The sequence below is a fragment of the Protobothrops mucrosquamatus genome, unplaced genomic scaffold (genome assembly GCF_001527695.2).
Source record: "Protobothrops mucrosquamatus isolate PMUCROS unplaced genomic scaffold, P.Mucros_1.0 scaffold1036, whole genome shotgun sequence".
In the NCBI taxonomy this organism is placed as follows: Eukaryota; Metazoa; Chordata; class Lepidosauria; order Squamata; family Viperidae; genus Protobothrops; species Protobothrops mucrosquamatus.
In genome coordinates, this window is record NW_015387268.1 from 365,626 (window position 1) to 371,877 (window position 6,252).

The 6,252-nt window shown below is 48.2% G+C and overlaps 1 protein-coding gene across 1 annotated transcript in view; it reads right to left on the reverse strand.

Moving 5' to 3' along the window:
- Positions 1 to 6,252, reverse strand: part of ADAMTSL2 (ADAMTS like 2) — a 105,509-nt gene that overhangs the window by 7,105 nt on the left and 92,152 nt on the right. The gene's annotated exons all lie outside the window — the stretch shown is intronic.

Below are 6,252 nucleotides of genomic sequence, written 5' to 3' on the forward strand. Positions count from 1 at the left end.
ATTCAGATTTGCCTGCTTCTGTTGCAAAGTGTACAGATTTGGTATCAGTTGCCAAAGCTGCCTTGACCAGACTCCATGCCCAGGCTCATCTCTCCATCCTCTCAGAGGCAACCCAGCAGAGGTTTCTGAGGGCTACCTCTGTGGTCTCTCATTGGGTCCCCAATGTCATATTTTATTTGGGACAGGGTCTCTTTCAGTGGCAGACCCAGACAAGACAGCTTCCTGCTTTAAACTGGCAACCTGTTCCAAGGAGCCTGGCTCCTCTGGAATGGGTGACCCTAAAGAGTAAGGGGTTACTGGATTTGGATAGCACGCATGTCTATGGTATGATAAAGCTAAAATACAGGCAGATTTCGAGAATCATTTTGTAAGATATGCCATTTATAGAGTTTGGACTAAATGCAAAGGTTTTTTTGGGGGGGTGTCGCCCAAGAAGCCTTTTTTAGAAAGAAGATGCCAGTGAGCCACAAAAGAAGACTTGGAAGTAGAAGGTCATACAGTCACTGGTTCACCTATCCACAATTGAAAGAAAGTTTTATTTTGGATAGACAAATTGTGGTTTTGAAGATGCTAAAAATGAATTGAAATGAATATCTTATAGCTAAAGTTTAAAAAATGCTGTTATAGTTAAATATCTATGGAGATTCTATAGTTAAACCTAAAAAGCAAACATGTTAAACATTATATGATTCAATAGGCAAGAAAATTTGGTTATAATATAATGTTAGAGCAATGAGAAAATATGTGAACTAAAGGACTGAAATTCACACCTTAAATAGAATTTTCATAAAATGATGTATGAGTGGTATTTAATGCCAGATAAGTTATCAAAGAAGCATAAGGTTGTTTCAAATGTTTCTTGGAATTGGAAGTGTAGTGGATATGTGATAAGGCAAAGAAATATTGGAAACAGAAGATTTTAAAAATAGATTTACAATGGAAACTTTTATTCCAGAACTATTAGATAAAAAAGGAACTTTGTTGCTATACATGTTGGCAGCTGCAAGAATTCTATATGTGCAGAAATGGAAAGAAGCCTTAATCCCCACAATGGAGGAATGGATTGAAAAGATGATGGGACTGGTGGAGATGGCGAAGTTGACTGCACTAATGAGGGACCAAGAATGTAAATAGTTTTATGGTTACTTGGAAACCACTTTGGACTTTCTGCGTGAAACAGAAAAAAAGTGAAATTTTGACAAGTTGATAGATTACTGTTATAGAGGTGGTTAATAGTTACGTTTATGTTAGATGTTCTGTGAGGCATCGATGAGGCAACAGGTAAACAAACAACTCTTTATTAAAGGTTTAAACAGAAGCCTGAATAACTGCAGCTCCACCCCTATTTATACACTCAACCACTAGATGGCAGCCAATAGGATTCAAGTATTAGTTCCTGCTTTAACACAAGATAATTAGCATGTAGACAGCAAGTCTGGCTCTTAACTGACAGAGTCTTATGACCGTTTTTTTCAACAATTCCAAGTAATTCACCTCAATACTTTCCCCTAGATAGTTCATAAGATCATATGCTGAACATAGTCTCTTAAATACATTGGTGGCCTTTTTGCCCATTCTGAACGCCTCGGAACTGCTGGAGGGCCCTGGTCTGTCAGCTCGCCTGCCAGGCTTGGAAGACCAGGGCTATGGGACCCATCTATCACGGGTAGACTCGAGTCTCTGTGGCTGGGCTGTCCTGGTAGGCCCAAGCCAGTGTCCACACGTGGAACAGAGTTCACCAATCCTGAAAATGGAGCCGTCAGCTGGCATTGTCCATTGGTTGTGGTATCAGTGGTTGGGACTGATTCACCAGACGCTTGAGTCTCGTCCCTTAGTCGGAGAGCTCCACCGTTGCTGGTAGAGTCTGATGCACTACTGCCATCGTGCTGCTCCTGAGTGTCACTAGAGTCATGAGTTATTGGCTGGTTTGCTAACCTTTGCCACAGTTGGTCAATGTGCATACGACCATCTTCCAGGCCCACTTCATAAGAAAGTGGCCCAGTCACCTTTGCAAACCACAGCTACCACCCACAGTGCCCCTTGCTCAGACCGGGTCGCCAACTTGCAAGTGCCGTGGTGCCTTTGGCTGTGTTGCTTGTGAGGCAACTCTATCTGGATGTAGGCGATCCAGCTTTGTGATCAAACGTCGGCCCAATCTTAATTCTGCTGGGCTTCTGCCCGTAGAAGTGCATGGGGTTGTACGTTGGCAGAGTAGAAAATCTGCCAGTCTGTGTTGCCAGTTACCTGAGACTATCTGCTTTAAGGATTCCTTTGTTGTTCGGACCAGGCGCTCCACTTGGCCGTTTGAAGCCGGGTGAAAAGGGACTGATGTGGCGTGTCTGATCATATTTGCCTTTAAAAAGGATTGAAATTCTGAAGCAGTAAACTGGGCCCCATTGTCAGAAACTATCACATCGGGTAACCCATGTGTGGCAAAAATCCTGCGCAGTTCTTGTATGGTCCTGGCAGCAGTCATGGTGGGGACAGGTGCGACCTCTAACCACTTGTAGTGACTGTCCACCACAATGAGGAAGAGGTGTCCCTGGAAAGGCCCTGCATAATCGATGTGGATCCTGGACCAGGGGGTGTGTGTGGTTTCCCATCGGTGGACAGGGGCATGGGGCATCTCTGGCCTAAATTGCTGGCAAATATGGCAGCTGTGTACCTGAGCCTCAATATCTTTGTCCAGCCCAGGCCACCAAAGGTAGCTTCGCGCGAGTGCCTTCATCCGGACTATTCCCAGATGTCCCTCATGCAGAGACTCCAAGACTCTAGTCCTCAGTGAGTTCAGGACTACCCCACAAGATGCACCCCCTGTGGGCTGACAACTCATTCTTCCTCCTGCTGAAACTCTGAAAATTAGGACTGAGACTATTTTCCGGCCATCCTGTGAGCACCCAGTTCAGCATATAGCTCAGCGTCGTGTCTGAAGCTATCTCTGCAGCCACGTCCCCTGTGTTAAGGGGAGACTCAGGCAAGTCCTGAATAGCCAGGATGCGCATGGCTGGAGCAGGGTTGGGCTCTAACTGCGGCAGGGGCAGTCTGCTAAGGCCGTCTGCATGGCCCATTTCTCTACCTGGTTTATGAATCAAACTATAATCATACGATGACAGGAAAATTGACCACCTCAACATCCTAGGGGATATGATCTGGGGCGTTTGCTTGTTCGTTGTGAACAACCTCAGGAGTGGCTTATGGTCTGTGAAGACCATGAAGGGGCTACCATATATATAGTCATGAAACTTCTTGATCCCTGCCACTATGGCCAAGGCCTCTTTATCTATTTTAGTGTAATTATGCTCTGCAGAGGACAAGGTCCTCGAGTACTAGGCTATTGGAATTTGCCTTCCATCAGCCATTAAATGACTCAACACAGCCCCAACCCCATATGGAGATGCATCACAAGCGATGCAGGCAGGCAGCTTTTCGTTAAAATGCATCAAAACTGAATTTGAAGACAGCAGTGATTTGACTGCTGAGAAGCTCCTATCGTGGACGCTGGTCCACTTCCACTGTGCATGTTTGTCCAAGAGCCGGTGTAATGGCTCTGCCACTGCGACCTTGTGAGGTAGGAAGGCATGATAAAAATTGAGCAGTCCAAGAAACGCTTGGAGCTCCCCCTTTGATTTTGGACTGGGGGCCTGCTGAATTGCTTTGAGCTTGGATTCAGCAGGATGAATGCCTTGGGCATCTATACGGAACCTGAGGAACTCAGTTGAAGCTACCCCAATCTTACATTTCTCCTGCTCCGGCTTCAGCCCCACTTCGTGGAAGCGCTGAAGGACGGCCTTGAGCCGTTCTGCCAATTTTTTGACTGATTCCCCAGCTATGAGGACATCATCGAAATATGGGCATACGCCTGGAATACCCTTGAACATGAGCTCCATCACTCCCTGGAAGAGGCCTGGGGCAACACTGACCCCCAATTGTAGGCGCTTAACCTTGAAAGCTCGTCTGTAACTATGGTTTGAGCTTCCACCGTGGCATCATCCACCGGCAATTGCTGATAGGCTTGAGCCAAATCTAACTTGGCAAAGATGCGACCTCCCTGTAGTGATGCCAAAATGTGGCTGACTACAGGCACCAGATATGTGTGTTGTTGGAGTGCTCTATTGATAGTGTACTTGTAATTTGCACATATTCGCACCTCTCCATTGGCCTTAAGTGGCGTAACTATGGGGTTTTTCCATTGACTGCTATCAACTGGCTGCAAGATGCCTTGCTGCACCAGCATGTCCAGCTCTGCATCGATCTTCTGCTTGAGGGCGAAGGGCACTCTACGTGGCTTGATCCGTATTGGAGTTATGGCAGGATCAAGCCGAAGAGCTATGGGAGGACCCTTATATTTCCCTAAGCGAGGGCTAAAAATGTCAGCAAACTCTTGGCAAACTGCCACTAAGTCCACTGCTTGTGTGCTGTTTATTCCAGTTACATTGATTCCCAATGCATCAAACCAATCAAGCCCAATGAGGCTTGTGTGGTTTCCCTCAACTACTACGACTTCCAGGGGTCCCTCAAATCCCTTGAAGTGCACCCTGAGTGTAGCTTCCCCCTTGACTGTTACTCGGGAGTTTTGGAAATCGGTTAACATGAGGTTCAAAGGCTTGAGCTTAACTCTTTTGCTGCTGCAACTGCAAATGTGTTTGAAAGTCCCCTGGAAAATTATAGATAATGTGGACCCCATATCTAGTTCCATGTTGCATGGAACTCCCTGCAGCTTGACTTTGAGCCGCAGTTTTTCCTTAAGAGGGTGATGGGCACCTGTTCTAAGTATGCTCCTCCTAGTGGCGCAATAGCCCACCCTGTGTTGCCCCGGGGCCCCGGTACCTTTCTGGGAAAACTCTTCTGGTGGACTCTCTCTCTGACGACCCTGACAGACTCCGGCGATGTAGCCTTGCTTGCCAAACACCCGACACGTTGCTGTACGGAACCTGCAGTCCACATGCTTGTGTTGGCCTCCACACCCCGCACATCGAGAGAAGGGAACTGCCTAGTCAACTGGGCGTTGTGGCCTTTCTGGTGGCCACTGTAACCGATCTATCTCTTGATCCAATTCAGAGTCTTCAACCCTCTCAGCGCCCTTCTGGTGGACGGCCTCTGCGCAGGGAACGTTCCTGGAGAGCTGTAAGGCCTTGACGGCTCCCCCGGTGGCTTCTTTGGCTGTGATTTCTCTTAGGGCATCTTGAAATGAAATAGTCTCTTTGGCGAACAATTTCTGTTGGAGATCCCTGCTTCTTAACCTGCACACTAAGCGGTCTCGCAGCCTCTTTTCAAGATCTTGGAACTCGCAGGGTTGGGCCGCTTGACGAAGGGCAGCAATGAATTCGGCAGCCGATTCACCCGGTCGTTGGTCTCTTCTTTCGAAGGCGTGCCTCCAGGCAATGACTGATAACTTCAGCTCAAAGTGTTATTTGAGCATTCTAAGTTCAGAATAAGTAACAGATTCAAGCAGCGCCAGAGCTATTACGTTTTCGGCGATCTCGAATGTCGCCTGGCCACAAACGCACAGCAGCGTTGTGGCCTTCAAGCTGTCCTCACGAACTTGGTTGACTCTAAAGTAATTCTCGACTCTCGCGACATATGAGCTCCACCTCTCTGGATGTGTGATGTCGAATTCTGAGAGTTTTCCGAGTTTGGCCATGGTGAGTTGCTTTCGTTGTTTTCGGCCTCGCAATGCCTTGTGCTGCCAAAGCTTCTAAGGAAGTTGAAGCTGAGGGTATTTTTAAAGGGGTGTTTTAAAATTTTTTTAAGGGGTTCGGGGTTTTTAGGGGGTTCAGGGTTGGCCCGAGGGGACTTGGGGGAGCCCTCTCAGAGGCCGGAGCCAGTCTAGTCTGGGGGGCGCGGAGTGGTGAGGGAGGAGACTGGGGGATTAATAGAGGGTGGTGTGATAGGTACGGTCAGTGGGAGGGGCAGGTATGGCGGGAGCAGAGGACCATATCGAGTTTTGGGAGCACGCACACGCTGCTTACAAGCTTGTGGATGCTCCGATCCTCAGGGCTCTACTCGACTCCCTGGGACCTCAGATCCTCGGGCCCGGGACCATCGGCTGATGCTGTGCAACGCCAGGTCCGTAGTAAATAAGGCCCCCCTCATTCAAGAGCTGATTCAAGAGGGGGGAGCGGACCTGGCAGGTATTACCGAGACCTGGTTGGGCATGGAAGGGGGAGTTCCCCTTGTTGATCTATGCCCACCAGGTTTCCAGGCATTCCATCGGCCGAGAGCCCGGGGTAGGGGCGGTGGGGTGGCGGTCAT